This window comes from Acinonyx jubatus, chromosome B1 (assembly GCF_027475565.1).
Source record: "Acinonyx jubatus isolate Ajub_Pintada_27869175 chromosome B1, VMU_Ajub_asm_v1.0, whole genome shotgun sequence".
Taxonomy (NCBI): Eukaryota; Metazoa; Chordata; class Mammalia; order Carnivora; family Felidae; genus Acinonyx; species Acinonyx jubatus.
The window spans coordinates 14674344-14697711 of NC_069382.1; the positions used below are offsets into that span (position 1 = coordinate 14674344).

The following is a 23368-nucleotide window of genomic DNA, read 5'->3' on the forward strand; positions in this document are numbered from 1 at the left end:
GAGAAGAGAAGAGAAGAGAAGAGAAGAGAAGAGAAGAGAAAAGAAAAGAAAAGAAAAGAAAAGAAAAGAAAATTACTAAGAGGAGACATTACAGGTAGGGGATTCTTGCTAAATTGACTTAGGATTCTTGCTGACAGCAGACCTGGGTGGTCAGATATCAAGGGTGGGGGAAGTCACTAAAGTGACAGGATTAGCAGGATTCTTGCTACAACTGGTCTAGGGAGGCCAAAGACAGGGCCCACTGGTGAGGCCCAGTGAGAAAGAGGGCTCAGAGGGGCCTGGCTAAAGTTTGGTCAAGAAGAGTATCTTTGCCAAAGGCCGCTGAGTGTAGTATTTATGATGGGGTTTTGGCTGGTGTTAACAGAGCTGACACTGTGGCACTTTCCTAGCAAATCATAAAACATCAGGTCATGTAAGAGTTTCGGAAAGAAAATGTTGGAATTCAAATGAATTACTTGAGGCAAAAAATCACTTCCGTGGGCAGATTGCACTGATGAGCCGGTGAAGGAACCAAGCTCTAAGCTCTTAATGCATCACCTTTGAAATAGGGCTGATCCAAGGCATAGGTGTGAGGAGACAGGCCTGTTTGTCTACAGGCAGATTCTGTCCAACACTCCAGACCACGGAGAGAGGAGAGAGAGGGCTCTCTTAAGTCCAGAGCCCAGTTGTAGGTCTGGGTCCCCCATCCCCTGACTGGGCTCTGATTAGAAACAATAAAATGTCTTAACAGAAATGCTATAACGTCTGCAATGACCCTCAAAGGACTTCAGCATAGGCAGTGTGGGATCAGTCTCTGGTGCAGGTGCAGGTAATGTTGAAAGACTCTACCAGAGGATGAATACACACTCCAGGGAACGTTTGTTGGAATTTGAAGGAGTATCAGATGCTCTAGAGGCTGCTAGAAAGCACTTCCCATATCTCCACTCCCCATAAGAACCAACGGCTTTGTTGTTTAGCATAATGGATCTTAGAAGTAATGGTCATTGGTGGCATTAATGATGTTCAAAATACATGAGTTTGTTGAAAATGCTGTATCAGACACAATTGACCTTACTTAAAACAGGGTTTTATCGGGGCGCCTGGGTGGCTCAGTCAGTTAAGAGTCTGAATCTTGATATCAGCTCAGGTCTTGATCTCAAGGTCATGAGTTCAAGCCCCATGTTGAGCTCTGAGCTAGGCATGGAGCCTACTTAAAAACAAAACAAACAACAACAACAAACAACCCAAAAACAAAACAAAGTATCAACACAGTTGGTAATGCATGCCCTTCCCAATGCAATCTCTGTTTTAGGATTTGAAACTGATCTGTATCCACAGCTTTGTAGGAAGTTTCTCTCACCTGACTCTGACTGAACGTGGAGCTAAATCTTGCTGTTAGAATGTTGTCACGTCTGCCTTAAGCGAGTCTGTTATGCAAGGAATTTGTCTGAGAGCCAGTAGGACAGAGAACTGTACTTCACTGAGTTTACAGAACTGGTTGTACAACTTTTTCATGCCTGCTGGCTTCCAAATGTTTATTTTATGGCCAAATTCAGTCTGAGACTTGCTTTCATTGTAACAAAGCACCTGGTAATGAAGTTCAGAGGCACATAAGCCCACATACAAATGTCTGTGTCCCTTAGTTTAACGAGTTCCCCCCAAAGCTCTAGAAAGCAGGCACGTATTGTTAAGGACCTTTGTTGTAACAGGTGTTGTTATATTTCTAGGACCTCGCATATTGGTTCTTCACCATTAAACCCTTTTATAGCAAACCTCCCCAGCTCGTTTATTAGAAGGAGTAATAAAACTAACTAAATGGCATTGAGCTAGGGGTGAATTAAAAGAGGACACGCTGCCACTCCAGGAACCATTTTTTTAAATGTGTGTGTTCCTGTTTGTATGTTCGTGTGTGTGGATGAATCAGTTCAGCTTTTGAATGATACTAGGATACCAGGCTGGTGTCCTGCAGCCAGCAAAAGCCCCTTGAGGCTACCGTTTCTCCCCTCTGGCCTGATTCCAGTGTTCTTTTCACATCATTTCAAAAGGCACAGAAAACCTCCCCACTCAAACTTACTTTTGCACTATTTGCTGGTCCTTTTAATATCGGTACATGCTGCCACCCATTGTGGTCTGTTTCTTTCTTTGTTCCCAATCTCACATCTTTGTACCACGGATACACCAGTGTGGGACTCTCCGTCTGTGTCCATCAACTTTTGTTTTGCTAAGTAAGAAGATGCTTACTTCTGGCTGTGGAGTGCGCCGTGAAATTCCTTTGGGGAACCCTGCAAATAAAATAAATAAGACCATCAGGAGTCTTTAGACTTATTAAAATTCCAGACTCTCTAAAAACAACATTTCCTGTCTAATCTTAACGTTAACAAAATGATCAGTTGAGAGCCAACATGTGATTTGGGGATGAGCTCTTTTGGGCATTATCTGCATGACATTTAGAACAGCCAAGTCATGGTCTACCTTAACTGGTCAACGTGAAACTTCCATTCTTCTCAGATGCACTTATAAATATCACATAAAGGTGTGTACGTGTATGTGATGTGTGAGGGCTCACCCACCGCAAAACAGCAGAGAAAGCTGATAGAAAGTCATACTATCAGTTTAACTTCTTTTTCCCTCCTGGCCTTGCACTTAGCTTTGTGACCACTCCGAGAACAAAACCAACAGGAACATATGGTCCCACAAAAATTGCCATGTGTTGAATGATTCCACAGAGGTGTTACTGGACAGCAAAGTTTTCAGAAAGGGCCTTTGCTGTTTGTTAGTGGCAAAAAAAAAAAATAAAAAATAAATAAAAAATAAAAATAAAAAAAAATAAATTCCTTGAAGGGCAACTACCTCTTTAAAAGCCAGAGGATGGGAAATAGGGAAGGGAAAAGGATGTGTGATAGGAATTTATGCCAATGGAATGCAGACGAGTTGTACTTATAAGGCCTTGTACTTGTCCAGCTGGGAGTGGGGCTGTTCAGGGAAGCCAAGGAGATGGTGTGCTTTTGGACACAGCAAAATCCAGTGATCATTCTTGATAAAAGCTTGTGATATTTATCATCACATTTGATGTAGTAGAACGATTCCTGGAATTTGAATCAAAACTCTGGGTGGGAGGACCACTTACCTAGTTCCTTAACCATTCTGAGCCTAGAGCTTTCTTTTGTTAAATGCAGATAGTATCTCTCACCGAGGTGGGCAGCCTAATCAGAGGGGTAAATGAAAGTTTCTATGCCAGTACCGGGAACATAGGAGATCCTCCATGAAGGTTAGTGCTCCTTTATTAAAATCAATAATATAAGTGTACTTTGTGTATAGCCTTAGTTAATTTTATGTTTGATTCCCAGTTATAAAATCTTTGAGGGTTGGGACCTTTTTTTTTCTCTGAAAAATTAATAGCAATAAACATAAAGAATTGATGTGTATTAAGTTTTTGTTAAATGAATTGCACTTCTTAAAAATACGTTAAAAATGCTAATATAAGGCAACTTCCTCTTACCTCTGGAGACAGCCTGGAGGTTATCTTTATGACTCAGTGAAGAAAACCCCTCTGTACTGATGGGATAGCTGAGCTGAAGTTAGGAATTTAGGGAGTAACAAGAAATCCCCTCGCCAAATATAAGTTTGTAGAATCCCTTTCTGTGTACTCTAGGACAGGAATCAGAGTGCAAATATTGCTCGGCACCTAATCAAAACACAGGCTTCCCCTTTGCTCTCACTTTTAATGCATTGGCACCTGTGCAGGAAAAGAGCAGAAAAGGAACGCATACTCTGCAGGCTTCCATGGCCCCTTCTGTGTTCATCTGTAAACTGGAGGTTGGAGAATCCCTGCACGGAGGCATGCACACAGCTGACTCCTCCTTGGGTACTGGCCTGATCAACAAAGAGTATGTTATATACTCCATGAGGGCCACATGGTTGAACTTGGGTCTGACAAAATATCTTGTCTTCTGGGCTCACCTAGAATCCTCTTAAGGTCAGGACGGCCAGTTGTAGTAGCCCTAGGTCACTGACATCAGGAGTATCCACGTTCCTTTGCCTCGACCAACCCTGAGTGTTGTAGAAACTAGATTTATTCTGGTTCATAGAGGCACAAGTTCTCCATATTACTCTTTTTCATATAACTTCCTTCACTAAAAATGAGGTTGGGAAAGTATTTTGAAGATTAAATTCTTGAACAGGCCGTCAGAATCAGGAGGTTCCCAGTATTTCTGCTGTTCTTTCAATTTTTCCAGAATCAATCTCCTTTCTCCATTTACCCTGTCATCTCTGTCATTAAAACACAATTCTCAGGGCACCCGGCTGGCTCAGTTGGAAAAGCATGAGACTCTTGATCTCAGGGTCATGGGTATGACTGCCACCTTGGGTGTAGAGATTACTTAAATAAATCAACTTAAAAAATAAAAATAAAATATGATTCTCTGTTAACTCCACTTGTCTTTGCCTTGGGACCGCCTAGCCTGGGGTTTGGTAAAGTTTTTGACTCCATGACTCTCAACCATTTGTCTTTCCATTATTCAAGGACTCGAGCTTTCGCTGCATTCCCCCTATACCACTAACCGAATTTTATAGATGAGCAAAACTGAAGCTCAGACAATATATAACTCAACAGATCTAATTTCAACATCTAACAAAAATAAACTGACTATAATCCACCTATGATTATGGATCCCTTTACTTTTTTTTTTTTTTTGGACTATTTTGCTCTTAAATAGACTTTTCCAGCTATTCTACCTAATTAGCTGCCAGTGTTACTCGTCTAAATATCTTTGTCATTATTTTCTCTAAGTCGATATACCATCAATTCAAGAGGAGAAGAATAGGTTTGAGACTGGAGATTGGTAATATCTGTTCAGAGGGGTCAAGCCTTAATCACAAAATCTCCTATATTTTGAATGATACCATAGGGGAGATAAACCTTTCTTTTTCTCTACCTTCCCACATTCAATAGCTGGAGGACCTGCAAATAAAGTTGACAGAAGACAGATTAACAAGAAAAAAAAAAAAAAACAAGAAAAGATTTTGTTATATCAGAATGCACTGGAGTTTGCAAAGAGACATGATTCAAGGAGGGAATTAGTATTTGGGGCATATGCGCACACATGTATATGTATGTATGTATATATATGTGTATATATGTATGTGTATATATATACATACACACATATCATTTTAGGCGAGACAAAGGAAAAGGAGTTGGGGGTTTCTGGCGGTAACTTATGGGAAGTTAAGGGAAGGAAAAGTAAATAGGGTTGTTCAGAAAGGTTTGTCATGCAAATAAGAGTCCCCTCTGGGGCTCAGAGTTCTCTGGAGGAGTTCTCATCTTGATAGGGCAAGAGACACACCTTTATAAATGGAAATTTATGTTCTGCTTTTAGACTGGGAGAGGGGAGAGAGCTAATTTCCTTTAGCTCGAGACAATCCTTACGCCAAGGTGGCACATTTGGGGGTGGGGTGCTTGGTTTTCTTCATACCCAAGAGCCTGAACAGGTAGCGCTACTGATTTGGTATTGGCACACAGCACCCCCATTGTTATTTCTGTTTCCTGCAAAAGGGGTATAAGCTCCTTAAGGGGAGGAGAAATAGTTTCTTTAGTTTCAAGTTCCTAGTGTTCCCTCTTAAAAGCTACCCTTTGTTCAGTGCCCATGCTACGTCACGTGATGTGCATACGTTCTCTTCAGGACACTTCAAGGTAATATAAACATCTCACTTTATAGATGAAGAAATTCAGGCTCAGAGAGGTGAACTGACTTACTAAAATTATTCAGCAAATATATAGCAGAGGACTCAGGCCTAGATCTGTGTGTTAGTCAGGATTCTCCAGAGAAGCAGAACCAAAAGGATATGTGTATACAGAGAAAGAATTTTATCCAATGGAATTACCCCCACGGGACTATGGAGGCTGGCAAACCCAAATCTGCAGGTGAGCCAGGAGGCTGGATACTCGGGAAGGAGCCAAAGCAGTTCAAGCCCCAAAGCAGTCGGCTGTAGAACTCCCTCTCGCCTGGGGGAGGCCAGCTTTTGTCCTATTTGGGCCTTCAACTGTTTGGATGAGGCCCGCCCACACCGTGGAGGGCAATGTTAATCACATCCAAAAACACCCTCACAGAAACATCCGGAATAATGTTGGACACATAAAAGTAACTATCAGCATCTGTTAACAGCCAGTTCCACATTCATTTCTCCTTATTATACATAGATTCTTCTCAAACATGGGTTAATTGCGGGGCATCTGGGTGGCTCAGTCGGTTAAGCATCCCACTTGGGTTCAGGTCATGATCTCGCGGTTTGTGGGTTCGAGCCCCGCGTTGGGCTCTGTGCTGACAGCTCAGAGCCTGGGGCCTGCTTCGGATTCTGTGTCTCCCTTCTCTCTGCCCCTTCCCATGCTCATGCTCTGTCTCTTTCTGTCAATAATAAATAAACGTTAAAAAAAATGGGTTAATTGGTGACCTTGAGTCAGGTTCAAGCCCTGCACACTGCTCTTGGGCAAAAGCTTCACCATCTTAGGTGAAATATATAATCAGTTCTATGTAAAAGGTCTTATTTACAAAGAAAATCTTTAAGGGATTTTCTGCCTCCTGAAACATAAAAAGCAAACCTGATATGAGTGGTTATAAAGAACACATTCTCTAAGCATCCTAGCCACAGAGCCAGCTTGAGAGACCTCCAGGTAAATTTTAGAAACCCATCTAATACAAGGAAGTAACAAGAGGTTAGGTTGTTATATTTAAGCAAGGCCATTTTATTCTTACTTTCTGAGAGAAGAGCAAAGGAGAATAAAAACAGGCCAATCACATGCTGAGAATCGATACCACGTGTAATGAAGTTCCCCTAAAGTTGCAGTTATATTTTAGCTTACTTTATATAGCAATTTTGCTCTTAAAATATTTAAAAATTTTTTATTAAAACCAAAGAATGATGGCTTCAAATAAACCCATTCCCCAGTCTTTCTGTCATTCTGGAAAGTTTCACTGGTGGGTTTGAGGCTAGAAGCTGAGTGGTAAGGTCAGTAGAAATGGTTGGGGAGGGGATGTCCAGCTAAAAGAGGAAGTTTGCAAGTGATCTGGGATGGAAAAGCTTTGGAAACATAGTCTTGTCTGTTCTTTCAGCAAAAGGGCCCTGCATGGAACTCGATGGCCCAAGGCATCCAGTATTTTATTTTCATTTTGGTATGTTTATATCAAGGTAAAATACACACAACATAAAATTTACCATTTTAACCATAGTTTACAATACCGTGGCATTAAGTGCATTCACAAGGTTGTACCACCAACACCACTATTGCCAAGACTTTTGTCATCATTTCAAACTCTGTACCCATTAAACAGTAAGGCCCCTAGTAATTTCTGATTTACTTTCTGTCTCTAAGAATGTGTCTATTCCAGGTACCCTACATATGCAGAATCATACGGTTTTTGTCCTTTTGTGACTGGCTTCTTTCACTTGGCGACATGTTTTCAAGGTCCCTCCATGTTGTAGCCTTTATTCCTTTTCATTTAGAACTTTATTCCTTTTTATGGCTGGATAATATTCCATGGCATGTGTATACACCACATTTTGTTCATTTCTCAATCCGACTTATTATTTGAGAAGATGTTCACTGAGAACAAAAAGGATGTTTTCTCAAAGGATGATAAAAAGACATTCCTTTCTGTTGAACAGGATGTGGTAGGCAGGTATCAGTGTGAGGTACGTAGCTAAAAGCACACGGATAGAATTGCCTGGATTGGCACGAGAGCCCAATAAAAATCATCCTTCCCTATTGCCTTAAATAGGTAATCCTAGTTTGCTAAGAGTTTTGGGGTTTTTTGTTTGTTTTTTTGTTTTAACAAGAATGGATATTGTATTTCTACGTACTAACAACAAACCATTGAAATTGAAATTATAAGAAAAAAACACCTTTTAAAATAAGATCAGAAATATTTAAGAATAAACCTCACCCAACTAAAATATCTGTCCACTGAAAACTATAAAATACTGCAGAGAGAAACTAAAGAAGGTCTAAACAACTAAGGAGATATATACCATTTTCTTAGAAAGAGGACTGATCCAACATTGTTAAGATGAGCATTCTCCCTGAAATTGGCCTCTAGATCCAGTGCAATTCCAATCAGAGACTCAGCAGGTTTGTATGTATGTGGAAAGTAATAAGCTGATTCTAAAAAAAATTTTTTTTTATTTTTTAAAATTTACATCCGAATTAGTTGCATATAGTGCAACAGTGATTTCAGGGTAGATTCCTTAGTGCCCCTTACCCATTTAGCCCCTCCCCCCTCCCACAACCCCTCCAGAAACCCTCAGTTAGTTCTCCATATTTATGAGTCTCTTCTGTTTTGTCCCCCTCCCTGTTTTATTATTTTTGTTTCCCTTCCCTTATGTTCATCTGTTTTGTCTCCTAAAGTCCTCATATGAGTGAAGTCATATGATTTTTGTCTTTCTCTGACTGACTCATTTCACTTAGCATAATACCCTCCAGTTCCATCCACATAGTTGCAAATGGCAAGATTTCATTCTTTTTGATTGCTGAGTAATACTCCATTGTGTATATATGCCACATCTTCTTTATCCATTCATCCATCGATAGACATTTGGGCTCTTTCCATACTTTGGCTATTGTCGATAGTGCTGCTATAAACATGGGGGTGCATGTGTCCCTTCAAAACATCACACCTGTATCCCTTGCATAAATGCCTAGTAGTGCAATTGCTGAGTCGTAGGCTACTTCTATTTTTAGTTTTTTGAGAAACCTCCATACTGTTTTCCAGAGTGGCTGCACCAGCTTGCATTCCCATGATTCTAAAATTTTTATGGAAATGTAAAAGACCCAGAATAGCCAAAACAAGTTTTTTGTTTTTTTTTAAAGAGCTGAATTTAAAAAGAAGGGGATTAATATGACTAGATCACAAAGCTTACTATAAAGGTACAGTCATTGAGAAAGAATAATTTTGGCATAAAGATAGACAAATAAAGTAAGGGAGCATAAGAAAAAGTTGAGACAGGGGACAGGGGACCCACACATGAATGGCGAATCAATGTTTTACAAAGATGCAAAAGCAAGTAAATGGAGAATGAGTCTTTCCTATTTTTCTACTGTGTCATCTCAACAAATGATGCCAATGCAATTGGTAATCCATACACAAAAAGAAGCTCAATCCATACCTTGCACAATATACAAAAACTATGGATCATACAACTAAATGGAAAACCTAAAACTATAAAACTTCTAGAAGGAAATATTTGTGACCTTGGGTTAGATCTCTTACATATACCACCATAAACACGATGCATTCAAAACAAATTGATTAACTTTAACTTCATCAAAATTTAAAACACCTGCTCTTCAAAAGATGCTATTAAAACAGACAAGTCACAAGCTAGGAGAAAATATTTTCAAAGCACATATCTGAAAAAGGGCTTATATCCAGAACATATAAAGAATTCTCAAAATTCAATAATAAAAAAACAAATCCGATTTTTAAATGGTCAAAATATTTTAACAGACACTTCACTGAAGAAGCTAAAATAACTACATGAAAATATGATCAGCAGAATTTGTCATTAGAGTAAATTAAAACCATAATGAGACACCGTTATACCTTATTAAAATGGTCAGAATCTAAAAGACTGAACACAAGTTTTGCGAGAACGTGGAGGAATTGAGCCCTCACATACTGCTAGTAGGAGTGTAAAATAGTGTAAGTATTTTGGAAAATAGAGTGACAGTTTCTTAAAAATTTAGATATACACCTATTATATGATCCACTCATTCCACTCCTAGATTTTACCTAAGAGAAATGGAAGCATATGTCCCTACAAAGACTTCTACGTGCATGTTCATAGAAGCTTGATTGGCAGTAGCCCAAAACAAGAACCGACCCAAATGTCCTTCAACAAATGAATAGATAAACACACTGTGGTGTTATCTGTGCAAATGAAATAGTACTCGGCAATGTAAAGGAATAAACTGTTGATATATGACAGCACAGACGAACGTCCAGATTATGCTGAACAGAAGAAACTAGAGAAAAAGATGCAGAATGTGTGATTTCTATATATAATTTTGGAGAGTACAAACTAATCTATAGTGGCAGAAAGCAGATGGGCTTTACTTGATGGGGGCTAGAGATGGGGGAGGACTCACAGAGGGGCACAAGGAAATGAAACTTTTGGTGGTGATGGATGCTCATCATCTCAGCTGTGGTGATGGTTCTGTGGGTAGCTACATATGACAAAACTTCTCAAACTGTACACTTTAAATACGTGCACTCAAATATTGTACATTTTGCCATATGTCAATTATGCTTCAATAAATCTCGAAAAAATCCACCACTTTGTGCTCCACACACTATTTCTCCAGTTTAAAAAGCCCCTTCTGTGGTTACTGCCACATTTATTGGGTGAGAGACCCTATACTGATGTCAAGTTACAGCTCACAGCGGGATCATCGGTCCTTATAAGTGCCTGTTGAGAAAGGCCAGGCATCTTCAAGATGCGAAAATACGCGAGGAAACTAGATTGGAAGCAACTGGGGAGGCAACATGGATACGTGGAAGGTAAACAGGACAGATGTGGGTTTAAGTTGCAGTGCTGCTGCCCACAGCAGAATGACTTAGAGGTGGCTTCTTAATTTGTCACAGTATATCAGTTGGGGGTACTTGGTCACGAGCATCAGAAACTGATTCAGGCAAAGATTTGGAGCAGATAAGAACCAACAGCTCCAAAGCATCTTGATGGCAGAAACCAGATCTTAGTAGTTTTATCCAGAATTTTCCTCCCACTGGTCATGAATCAAATTCCAGAGACAGAGCATCCAATGGGACCAGTCCAAGTCACATGCATGCCCCTTGACCAGGAGGGGGATGTGCATCTTATTAGCAAGCACAACAGAAGGGATTTGGGATCCTATCAGCAAATGAAGGTAGGATAGAGGCTTGGTGCAAAAAACAACAAATGGCACTTTATCAGCTATATATTGCTGACTATAGATTTAGTGGCTTAAGAAAATAACGATTAGGGGCACCTGGGTGGCTCATTAGGTTGAGCATCTAAGTTTTGATTTTGGCTCAGGTCATGATCTCATGGTTCATGAGACTGAGCCCCAAGCTGGGCTCCGTACTGACAGACAGAAGCCTGCTTGAGATTCTCTTTCTCCCTCTCTCTCTGCCCCTCCCCCATTCACACGCTCTCTAGCTAGCTCTCTCTCTCTCAAAATAAACAAACATAAAGAAAAAAGAAAACAGTGATGATTTCTTATTTCTCATAAATCTGTGGGTTACCCGGGTGGTTCCTCTTCTAGTTTTGTCTGGCTTGCTCATATAGTTGCTTTCAGTGAAAGGCAATTTGTTGGAAGGTCTGAGATGGCCACTCTCACATGCGAGAAGTGGGTACTGGCTGTCAGCTGATGCATTTTGTTTCTTTTCCACACAGCCTAACATCCTCTAACAGGGCTACACATGCTGCTGTTATAGGCATTATAGGACAATGGTCCAAATGAATGAGGGCAGAACCTGCCACACCTCTTGAGCTGGGGCTCCGGAACTCACACGCATGTCTCTTCTGGCACGTTCTATAGGCCAGAGTAGGTCACAAGGTCATCACAATTCTGGGAAGGGGGAGGCAGTGAAGAACTAAACTGCACTGCTGCATGGGAGGGACGGCTAGGTTACACTGCAAAGAGGGTGCATACTAGAGAGGGACGTTTAGCCACTAAACAATCAACCAGTGCCATTAAAATATTTTCCTCATTATGAAATTAGAATAATAACTAAATTCTAGAGTTATTTTGATAATTAAATATAATAACATATTTGGGAGCCTTAACATATAAAAAACACTTGGTGAAAGCATACCTGTTATTAATGTCATTAAAGGTTAAGGTTATAGGGGCACCTGGGTGGCTCAGTCAGTTAAGCGTTGACTTCAGCTCAGGTCATGATCTCACGGCTCATGAGTTTGAGCCCCACATCAGGCTCTGTGCTGAAAGCTCAGAGCCTGGAGCCTGATTCAGATTTGGCATCTGCCTCTCTCTCTGTCCATCCCCCAATTGCGTTCTCTCTCTCTCTCTCTCTCTCTCTCTCTCTCTCTCTCAAAAATAAATGAACACTAAAAAACATTTTTTAAAAAAAGACTAAGGTCAGAGACAGGCCTCCCTCAAGGAAAATTTCTTCTTTTAAAATACTTGTGTTGTTGGGGTGCCTGGGTGGCTCAGTTGGCCGAGCGTCCGACTTCAGCTCAGGTCATGATCTCACAGTTCATGTGTTCGTGGGTTTGAGCCCTGTGTCGGGCTCTGTGCTGACAGCTCAGAGCCTGGAGCCTGTTTCGGATTCTGTGTCTCCCTCTCTCTCTGCCCCTCCCCTGCTCATGCTCTGTCAGTCTCTGTCTCTGCCCCTCCCCTGCTCATGCTCTTTCTCTCTCTCTGTCTCTCTCAAAAATAAACATTAAAAAATTTTTTTTAAATAATAAAAATTAAAATAAAATACTGGTGTTGGGGCAAATGGGTGGCTCAGTTGGGTGAACACCCGACTCTTGGTTTCAGCTCAGGTCACGATCTCACGGTACACGAGAGCGAGCCCCGAATCCGGCTCTGTGCTCACAGCGCAGAGCCTGCTTGGGATTCTCCTTCTCTGTCTGCCCCTTCCCACACTCGTGCACACTCTCTCTCAAAATAAATAAACATTAAAATAAACACAAACGATAAAATACTTGTGTAACTTCTTTTCCGGCTTGGTGGAACCTGCAGGACATACGGCAGGAACTGAATTTTGCTAAATTTGGGGGGTAAAGTGTTGCCTATCCTCTCCTTTCTGTAAATTCCAAAATACAGGTGGAATAGGGGATTAAACACACTGAAACGGTAGTTTGGTTTGCCTTCAATGTTTGTGTTTAGTTTATATGTGTCTACGTTGGTCAGTGTCCAGTCAGCAGGACAGAAACTACTGTAGGAATTTCAAACAGAGGGGCGGTTCACAACATGTGAAGGGCTGGAGGAAAATAAAAAGGCAGCTGAGATCATTCAGAGATCAGTAACAGCAGGAAGCGACTACCATCCCAAGGCTGAATGAGCCCAAGAAAAAATGGTGTGATCCAGAATCCGCAGCCGCTCTGCTGCTGAGGCTGCTGGTATACCCACTGCTCCACTGCTCTTGTCGGGCCATCTTTCAGGAAGCCGGGAGGCTGAACTCCCACCCAGGGTTGCCTGTCACTGCTGCTGCTGCCTGAGCCAAAGCCAGAGCCAAAGCCAGAGCCCAGGAACTCTGCCCTGCAGAGGCTGCAGAAGCCCCCCTGCCCCACTGCTGTTGAAACCCTACCACCTGAGCACAAACCCACATTCACCTGCTGTTGCCAAAGCCTTCAGCAGACATGGAAGAAAAATTGGCTTTTTCTCCCACCTCCCTTGCAGTCTCCCACTGCTGTCTGCCCCACGGGTAGAAGCTAAGTGGAAGCCAGCCCGCTGGGGAGTCTGGGAAGTGTAGTTCACAGGCTTCCGGTCCCTCTAGAGAAAGGCGGGAAAGGTGGGAATGGAGTCAAGAGCCGGCAAAGAGCAAGCAGCCCAGCGTGTGAGTCACACACAGATGTTTCACGTAGCGCCGCTGTGTGTACCTCCAGATGTTTTCTGTTCGGGTCTGTGGGAAGCAAAGGGAACATATGGTGACTTGTTTCAAAACTTCTTGTAGAACGCTATCATGCCATGTTTAACCATCTGATCGTCAAACCCCTCTCCCTCGCGGCCATTTACTCCTTTCCTCCTTGGGCTTTGGCAGAGGATGTGTAAACACTGGCAAAAACTTGCATTTCACACTCACTGTGCAAGATACCAGGGAAATCTTCCTAGTCTCCTGCCTCCTATCCACTTGAGAGCGTTTCATTAAATACCCGATGCCTGTGTACATTGTATGGGACCGCTTATGCGAAGGGACAGCAGAACCCTTATTTTGCCTTCAACGGGTCCCAAAGGTGCTCCTGGTTTTCTCTTCAAAACTGTCATCTTTTATCAGTGATCGCACATGAAGGGCAACAGAATGTGCCACCCCAAAATATGGCATAGCACCCCCAAAGATGCTGCTTCAGTGAGTTTTTCTTTACATTTTTTATTATTTTTTTAATGTTTATTTATATTTGACACAGAGAGAGACAGAGCGTGAGCAGAGGAAGGGCAGAGAGAGAGGGAGACACAGAATGTGAAGCAGGCTCCAGGCTCTGAGCTGTCAGCACAGAGCCTGATGCGGGGCTCGAACCCACAAACCGTGAGATCGTGACCTGAGCTGAAGTCGGACACTTAGCCAACTGAGCCACCCAGGCACCCCACTGCTTCTGTATATTGATTATTTTGAGCTGTAGGCAAATACGGGGAGAGGCTTTCTCTGAACTCCCCTCATCTGCCTACAGGCAGATACTCCAAGAGGAACTCAGTTGTCATAAATCCCCTCCTGTGAGTCTCATCAACCTGGGAGAACTCACTCGTCACAGGAAAGGAGCCTGGAAGTCAACCCTGCACCCAAACTAACTTTGTCACAAACTGTCACACCACCCATCTATTCTTCCAAGGGCCCATTTGTCTTTCCTAAAAATCATTTCCTCTCTCCTGAAAGGCCTATATTCTCCTTCCCCTTTCTCTATTAAGATGGCTTTTAAACCCAAATCCTAACTCACTTCTTTGAGTTGTTCATTTGTCCCTGAGTATCTCCCACACACATAAGAAGTATACATGTAAATGCATACACATATACATTATATTAGTATATACAGGTATATACAGGAGGTATACATGTTAATGAACATCTGTTTTTCTCTTGCTAATCTGTCTGCTATCACAGAGGTCTCGGCTAAGAACTCAGAAAGGTAGAGGGAAATTATTTCTCCTCCCCTGCACACATGAAGTCTGGATGCACAATAATGCTAATGAGCTAGCAATAACTGTCCCTTATGAAACAAGGTCATTTCCCCTGGACACCTGAGCACAGACTTCTTTAGACTATTCTTGGATTTTCTCTTAGGTTTATTGAGCCCGGTTTTTCCTTCATGGGCACAAATCAAGCTGCTGCCTGCAAGACCAGCCCTGGAAAGGAGAAGGGTAGGGCAAGTGTGATAGGGCAGAAGACACTCTGACAAATGAGGCTTGGTCGGAGCTCAGGGGAACTCTATCCTGACGCTGGAATTGGCTTCTCAGGTAAAATCAGGTCACACTGAACAGTGAAGGCAGTTGTAAAAATGGAAAGTGAAGCAAGGCTTGTTTTGGAAGTGGCCGTCCCTGGGACCTCGAGGCAGCTTAGATCCCCGGCTGAGGCTCCCGAAGGGGCTCCAGCTAAGGCAATGTCAGGGGTACAGCTGCACATGGGGCATTTCGGGGTGCACGGATGGCACATTACAAAGAAGTTTAAAGACGGAAACCAGCTCTACTGCTTTCTCTTTCCAATCCTGACAATGACCTTCTAATATCATGTCCTCTTTGGGAAGCAGGGAGCTTGGGGGACCTCAAAGCTGGGGAGCAGCAGAGCCAGATTCAATGCCCTGTCTGTTCCACCCACACAGGAATGTGAACAAATCCCTGTGACTGGCTCCCCCTAAGGGGCCTGAAGAACAAGCCTCCACTGAGCGTCTGTCGTGTGCCAGGCACCGTGCTGTGTGTTTGACACGCACATTATGTACTTTAGTCTTCCCAAGTACCCTGAATGGTAGGTATTGGTGCGCCCATTTTACAGGGAAGGATCATAAAGTCTAACATTGTAACAATACCCAGACAGAAGATTCAAACCCAGGTCTGGCTTATTCCAAAGCCATACTGTTTCCATGACAACAGCCTCTCTCTTTAGAGAGAACGCAGCGTGGAAGAGGACTGGAGGTGGATGACTGGTGTGGACAGATGTGTGTGGAAACAGGAGAGGGGAGAGCCCAGGTCTGGAATGACCACGCACTCGTCGCAGTTGCCTTACCCCTCATGTCCCCTCTTCCCTGCCAGCGTCTCTCAGTGACGCACACTACCTGGGCCGCTTCCTTTTATTTTTTCCCAGAACCCAGTATAATTTTGAATTTGGGATCCCAGACAAATGTTTCTGCTGATCTCCCCCACAGCGGGGCTCCTTCCCTGCCACTTTCGCTGCCTACATCCCAGCCTACCAGCTCTAGGAGTAGGGCCTTTCATTCTACACAAGGCTTCCCCTTTCATAAGGTTGTAAATACAGCTGGGCAGAACCCAAGCCTGCTCTTTAATTGCTATCCCTGAAGACCCATGACATCACTGTGCACCCAGGGGATGGTCTCTAAATATCTTCTGACCAACTGAAAAAACACATTAACCTTTAAAAAAAAAAAAGCCCCAGCATTTTAGGAAAAGCATAGCCACTCAAGTCAGTTTCATGGGGCTCACTTTGGGAGTTGCAAGCAACATTATGAACAGCTACAAAGCATGAAGAAGTCAGTGGCATTGAGCAAAACGAAAGAAGTAAACTAAAATATGTTGCCATTTTTCAAAAATCTCTTCCTTTTAAATTTGGTGTCACGGGACAGTATTTCCTGCCTAGGCAGCTTGGCATGTCCTCACCCCACATACCCTGCTCCCCTGTGAAGAAGAAAAAAAAGGAGGAAAAGGAAATCTTGTGCTATTGGGAAATTGCTGGCTAAAATTTCCTTCTATCTCAACACTTTGTCCTCCTAACCCAGTTCTGAGAATGATCTCAGTGGTCGAAAGGTTTACACATTTAAAGCCAGACAGAACTCAGAAATAGAGAGACGAGGGAGAGAAAACGAGATGATCTGGTCATAGAACAAGCTATTTTAGACAACATTGTCTATAGAAGAATGTTTTAAACACCATTTTATGAAAAATCATTACGGGGAAGCAACTAACCAGGGATTTCCTCTTGGCAAGGAGTTTGGTACTGCTTTTTTGGTATGTCACATCCTCCACATGTCTTTCCAGCAGGTGACTAAAAAAGCAATAATGGTGCTGGGGAAATTCTTCCATTTCACAGCAGCTACAAGACAGACCATCCCAAGAGCCTGAAAAGATGTATCCCCAGCGACAATTTCTTAGGAGGTTTTAAAGACAGATTGCTTTGGGAAAAAAATAAAATAAAGACAGATTGCTTTGTTAACTCTCAGTGAACTCCATAGTATTTTCAAAATGCTGCCTTCCTGCCTTCAATTTTACTTCCTCTTTCAGCTGTGGAACAGCAAACGCTGTTGCAGAAATTACCTCTCCTACTGTTCCTGAGTCTTCAGCTCCAAATAGGAATGGATGGATGGATCCATGTGCTCAATACTCTGTCTCTGGGACCAGGAGCTCATACTCGAAGGGGCTACCTTACTTCTCAGCACTGTCAGATTTCTGTTGACTCAAGAATCCACCCAGAAATCTGGGGAAACATCTCTGGTAGAGTGACACCAACTGTCCCTCCTCCAGTTTATGCACCGGCCACAACATACAGGAAGGAAGTCACAACTTAAAAATATAATTCACACAGAAGCATTCGGCCAACATTTAAATCTTAATCTGAAGCCTCATGATTCCCACACTGACATTGGAGAAAGATCCAATGTCATTAATCGTCACACGGACACCTTAGACCGTCTCCTCTGAGCTGGGATCATCCTGGGAGAGCTGCCTCAGCATAGCTGGTGGAGTGCCCTCTGATGAGAACTCTGCCCATGGCTGGATTGGAGTCCCACATCCATACTCCCCTATGTTGTGGCTATGTCCTTGTGCCTAGTGGTAAATTCCCCAGGCTTTATGACACGTCCTTGGATCTCCTCAAGTTCCACTTGAGAAGGGTTTTGGAACTTGCCTCCTGACTCTAATGATAGGTGCAAAAAGCTTGTCATTGCCAAAGAAGCATTCATCAAAGTCTCTGTTCTTCCACAAAATGATCCAACTAAGACTTCGTCCACTGGAGCCTGCCCACCAGACAGAGGTCCAAAGGCGCGGTCTGGTCACACTCAGAGCCCAGAGCAGCAAGGAGGAAATTTCAGTGTCTCCACCCAGAGATCAATGGGGTTTTAATCCCTTGAAGTCAATGGACTTCTCCAGATTGCCTTTCAGTAAAAGATCTGTTCTGACTTCTGATATGCATATCTATTTTCATTTTTTAGATCACTTCCCGGTAATAGCCAGGACTCACAGGTGACCGACTCCTTTTATAACACCCCAGTTGGCCTCAATTCCTCCCCAATGCCTGCTCCCTGATGGTAAGGTTCTGCTACCCAGAGGTCAGTGTGAGGCCAACAGGAGAGCCATCTGGCACCCAGGACATGGGAAGTCATCATTTTAATCCACTGACCATCTGGGTCTGTTAAGAGGCCTGTGTCTGTGGCCTGGTGCTCCGTTAGAAAAATTGTTTTTCTGAATGTAGACTCCAAATCATCACTCCGTACAAATGAAGTAAGATACCTAGCCCCAGATATGCCTTCAAGGTACTGCTCCTTGACTCTTGGTACACACAGACCCTACTCAACCCTTCTCCCTGCCTGGGTGATGTGAATTGTGTATTTATCAGCCGACCGAAGTTCTTTCCATCCTGGTTTCCCAGTCCTCCCCTGATCAGTGTTAGGAGTTGCATAAACAACCTTATCTTTTGGCAGCAGTTTTGAAAAACACGTAAGTCCTTTTCTTTTTCCTCCAGTGCTCCCCCGCCCCGCGCCGGGTACTGTACTGAGCTAGTGCTGACTCTCTAGACTTTTCCCTGGAGCATTGTCCTGGAATATAGTAGGTGGAAAAAAACCACCTGATCATGTTGCTAATCCAGTGGGATGATGGGAGTTCATTTCTCTGTGATGTTAATTGAAGGCCAAGGTCCACACTACTTCATGTGCCTCTTTTAGAACACCAAGGCCAATATCATTGTCACTGCACCGGTTTATCATGGGCTCCCTTGGAAGCAGGTGGGTGTGGCCGGACAAGGATTTGCTGAACAAGGGGCAGGCAAATATTTACACCTGAAGGTGCTGCTCGCGGGCGGGCGGGGCTGAGGGCGCTGCACCGAGAAAGCTCCCTCCATAACCCTTTCCTCCTCTTGCTTTCCACAGTCCCCATTTAAACCTAGTTTAATCGATCCTCTTTTTAAAGTCTTCCAAAGGAGGACTGATAATTGCCCTCGAAAGAGCTCCTTAATGCGTAATTTAAATCCAATTCACTTACATATTCAATCTGTGCCTTATCGGCACTTACTAATCCAGTGCGCGGAACTCATTTTTCATTATTATTTCTTGAATACGTGACTGGAAAAAGTTGCACACACATAGCTCATCCTCCAGTCTCTTTCTGAATCTTGTGATCGTGACAGAGCACCCCCTCTAAGTCACATTTACAAGTACCCCAGCGGCCTGCCTTATTTTCCAGGTTGTGTGGCCTCAGTTTCCCCAGTTGTCCTTGTGGCTCTCTTTTGAATGCCCTTAAGGACTTATTTCTTTTCTGACTGGGCATGCTGTGCGGCCCAGACATTAAGCCATCACTGAGTTACTTCTGAATGAACAGCAGGCAAACAGGCAGGAGAGACTCTAGAAAAGCTGTGATGAATGCACGCTCTTTTGGAACAAAGGATAAGGCCAGCCCCAAGTCCAGTAGCACAAACAGGACAGATCTGGCAACTGGCAAGGACAGAAGCACCACACAAAGATCTTCTAGGGTGCACAGTGAGGAGCCCGGGGGCCACACGGGGGCTCCACAGCTGCAGCCCCTTCCCAGTGCAACTGTCATCTTCCAATTTAGAGGATGCATTTGAAGGGCAAAGCGGGGAAAGAGGCACCGAGAGGAATGTGGGCAGGAGGAGGAGGTGGTGGAGGAGTGGGGACCGACCCCACAGGTCAGGGAGGATGAAGAACAGACGTGGGGTAAGAGTGGCTCAGGCTGAGAAATGGGTACAAATTCATTGTACACATTCATATACAGGAGGTTCTAATATCTGTCCGTGGGTGTGCCTTTGAAGGCCACCTCCCCACCCTATGGTGACTTTGTTGGTGAGGCTTTTTCTCTCACTGATATCTGTGATAGGCAGAGGCACTGAAATTGTGGAAGGACCTTGTGCTGGAAAAGTTGGAAAAGCGTGCACGTCTAGAACCTGCTCTTGTATATTTTTATTTCCTCTAAGAGTTCCAGGGCCACAAAATCACAGGAGGCTGACGTGAAGGGGGAGTTACAGGGGCGAGACAGCTTGAAGGATACGTGAGGAAGTCACAGTGTATGTAAGCGTGATCGTAGGGGTGGCACTGCCTCCTTGAGAGAAGCTTCTTGGTGCCTGCAGTCCAAGACCATGAGAAACAACCCCGAGGATAGGAGGTCTGCCACCTGCAGCCATCGTGACTGTGCCAGCCTCTGGTACTGGAGCCAAACACAGTTCACCAGGCACACCCCATGTTGGATGGTGCCGCCACTGTTCTTCGCTCCACCTGGAAGTTACTCCATACCCTCCACAGTCTTACCCATTCTCAAGGCTCTGCTCAAGGCCACCAGCAGGAGGCCTTTGCCACCACACTGCCACCTTCATTTAAATTCCTAGCGCTCACTGTTTCCACCAATTACAGTCTGCTTTTGCTCAATTATTCCAAGCAGATCACCATTTGGAAGCAATGATCAGCAAGGGTTTCAGATTTAAATAGAAAGTTTTAGCACCAAATGAAAACTCGAAGAAAAATCTGAGACTCTGAGCATCTTGCCAAAGCGTCTCCCATTAGTGCAAGTAGGAACTGGTTTCATAACTTCAAGAAATTGGACTTTCCAATATGTCTGGGGAAGTTGTAAGTGGAAATGAAGAATTTGCAGAGACATTTCCTCCAGTGTTTAAAAAGAAATGATTGACCAAGAAGACTATCTCAGTATTGTACTTAAAAAAAAAAAATGTTTATTTTATTTTTGAGGGAGAAACAGCATGAGCGGGGGAGGGGAAGAGAGAGGGACAGAAGATCTGGAGCTGGCTCTGCGCTTAATAGCAGTAAGCCAGATGCGGGGCTCGAGCTCACAAACCATGAGATCATGAGATCACCACCTAAGCTGAAGTTGGACACTCCACCAACTGAGCCCCCCAGGCGTCCCAAGATTGTACTTTTAATTTTCATGAAGCAGATCACTATCAGAAACAACTGCCCTATGAACGTTCCATTCTCAAGGAGAAAGCAAGAGGTAAATGCCATGCCAGCAGAGATTAACTGTACCAGTATTTTTATTGGTGTTGTTATTGTTTTAGTAGTGCTCTGATTCTAAACTCCATAAGCTTTGAGTGATTTGCCACAATCATATTTTCACTTAGAGCCCAGTTACTTTTCATGCTTGATTTTACAGACGGAAGCATTTGTTGTTGTTGTTTGTTGTTGTTGTTGTTGTTTTAGTAGGGGAGGATACATATATCGCATTATAGAAAACCCAATATTTGACAATTTCTGGCTACTGACCCATGGCACCATTTTCTGGATTTGTGTCTCATTTAACTTTGCTGTTTGTATTAGTTTCCTATTGCTGCTGTAACAAATTACCACAAGATCAGTGGCTTAAAAAAAAAACCACAAATATCTTATCTCATGGTCTGAAGATGAGAAGTCCAAAACAGGTCTTACTGAACTAAAATCAAGATGAGGCAGAGCTCTGTTCCCTTTTGCCTTTTTCAGCTTCTAGAACCTGTTTTCATTTCTTGGTTCATAGCCAACATTGGCCAGTCAATTCTCATATTGCATAACTGACTTCCTTGCCTCCCTCTTTCACATAAAGGCCCCATGTGATTACACTGGGCCAAGCTGGATAATCCAGGCTAACTTCCCATCTCAGAGCTTTGATTTTATCATATCTACACATTCTTTTGTTGTGTAAAGGAACACATGCACAGCTTCCAAGGATTTGGGTGTGGACCTTTTAGGGATGCCATGATTCTGCTACCACTCTGTTACCCTTCTGTGTGTTCGCGCTTCTTTGAATGCCTCTTTGTCTTTTTATTCCCCACAGCAATTGCCCAATTCAGATACACATAGGGTATTTTTAAGTTAACTTTCCTTCCTCACTCTTGATTTGAATAACACCCAGGTGTACTCTCAGGCATGGGTTGAGTTGAGCCAACTACGGCATCTTTCCTACCTTTCTGCTAGGATACAAAGGTGATTAACTATTGCCCCAATTTTCAATAACTTTGCCTTGCAAAATGTTCAAGATGACTGGTCAGCATCCAGGCTTTTAAAAACATGAATAACACATATATCTAAAGATAAGAGTAAGTGCAATACAGGATCAAGCGCAGTTTTACAGAGCGAGGAGAGAGCTGGAATTAAAGGAGCAGACAACCAAGGAGAAAGAGAGTCCAAGTGGGTCCATTCTCTCCACATTTTGAATAAGGTCTTGGGGAAAACTGAAGTGAGTGGGGGCAAGATAAAGTGTGCAAAGATGTAGTATAGACATTAGAACCCAAGGGGCACCTGGGTGGCTTAGTCGGTTGAGCATCCAAGTCTTGATTTCCACTCAAGTCCTGATCCCAGGATTGTGGGTGCGAGCACATTGGGCTCTGTGCTGAGCAAGGAGCCTGCTTAAGATATTCTCTCTCTCTCTCTCTCTCTCTCTCTCTCTCCCCCCCCCCTCCCTCTCTCTCTCTCTCTTTCCCTCCCTCCCTTTGCCCCCCCCCCACTTGGCACACTCTCATGCTCTCTCTCTCTCTCTCAAATTAAAAAAATGAGATCCTTAAAGATATCAAGGCATGTTTATGCTTAAATATATCCCAAGAGCAAAGGAGTACACATTTTATTTAAAGCACTACAAATAAAATGTTAAAATGTAGAGACTCGTGGAGGGAAGGGGAGGGCAGAAGGGACTGATATAAGTAGTTCCTCCGGTCTTTCGCTTTGTCAGTCAGCTGCTGAGACAAATCACGGTTCCATGGACATGTCAAATTTCTCTCCATCTGCCCCAGAGCCCCTCTCCAATATTGTAGTCTTAGGATATAGTCACATTTCCCTGTACTTCCCATCTCCCTGTATCTAAAAGCACGATCTCCTCTGCCTAGTGTCCCCTCTGGTCTGCTTCATCTTTCCAGGTTTAGCTAAAACGCAACCAGACTCATGTCGATAAGTAAAGATTTTTCCCACTCCGGGACCCCTAGGGCACTTTGTTTGCAAAGTGCAGAGCACCGAACACGTGTGGCTTCAAATTCTGCAACACAAATCCACACAAACCTCTAAAAGCAGAATCCACTGTGGCTGCCTGTATTTTCCCAAGATAAGAAGATCACAACATCTTCCATCCAGGCCCTTCCGGAACCTTGCCAATAACCTGTCAAGGCACAAGGTCTAATTCTGTTTCATTTGAGTCTGGGCAGGGTTGTGGCTTGACTGCCACTGATAGAAGGCAATGGAAACGGTGCTGCATGACTTCCAGGTCACAAAGGCATTCATCAAGCTTTCGTCTTGCCGCGGAAGCACTTAGGCTTTG

At 43.4% G+C, this 23368-nt stretch overlaps 2 long non-coding RNA genes across 2 annotated transcripts in view; one reads left to right on the forward strand and one right to left on the reverse strand.

Annotated features, from left to right (window-relative positions):
* LOC128314320 (uncharacterized) overlaps positions 1-23368 on the forward strand; it is a 56302-nt gene that overhangs the window by 27869 nt on the left and 5065 nt on the right. The gene's annotated exons all lie outside the window — the stretch shown is intronic.
* Positions 82-23368, reverse strand: part of LOC113604633 (uncharacterized) — a 31101-nt gene continuing 7814 nt past the window's right edge. Inside the window, exon 3 of the long non-coding RNA XR_003426607.2 lies at positions 82-2261. This is a non-coding gene — a long non-coding RNA (uncharacterized LOC113604633). The remainder of the gene's footprint in view (positions 2262-23368) is intronic.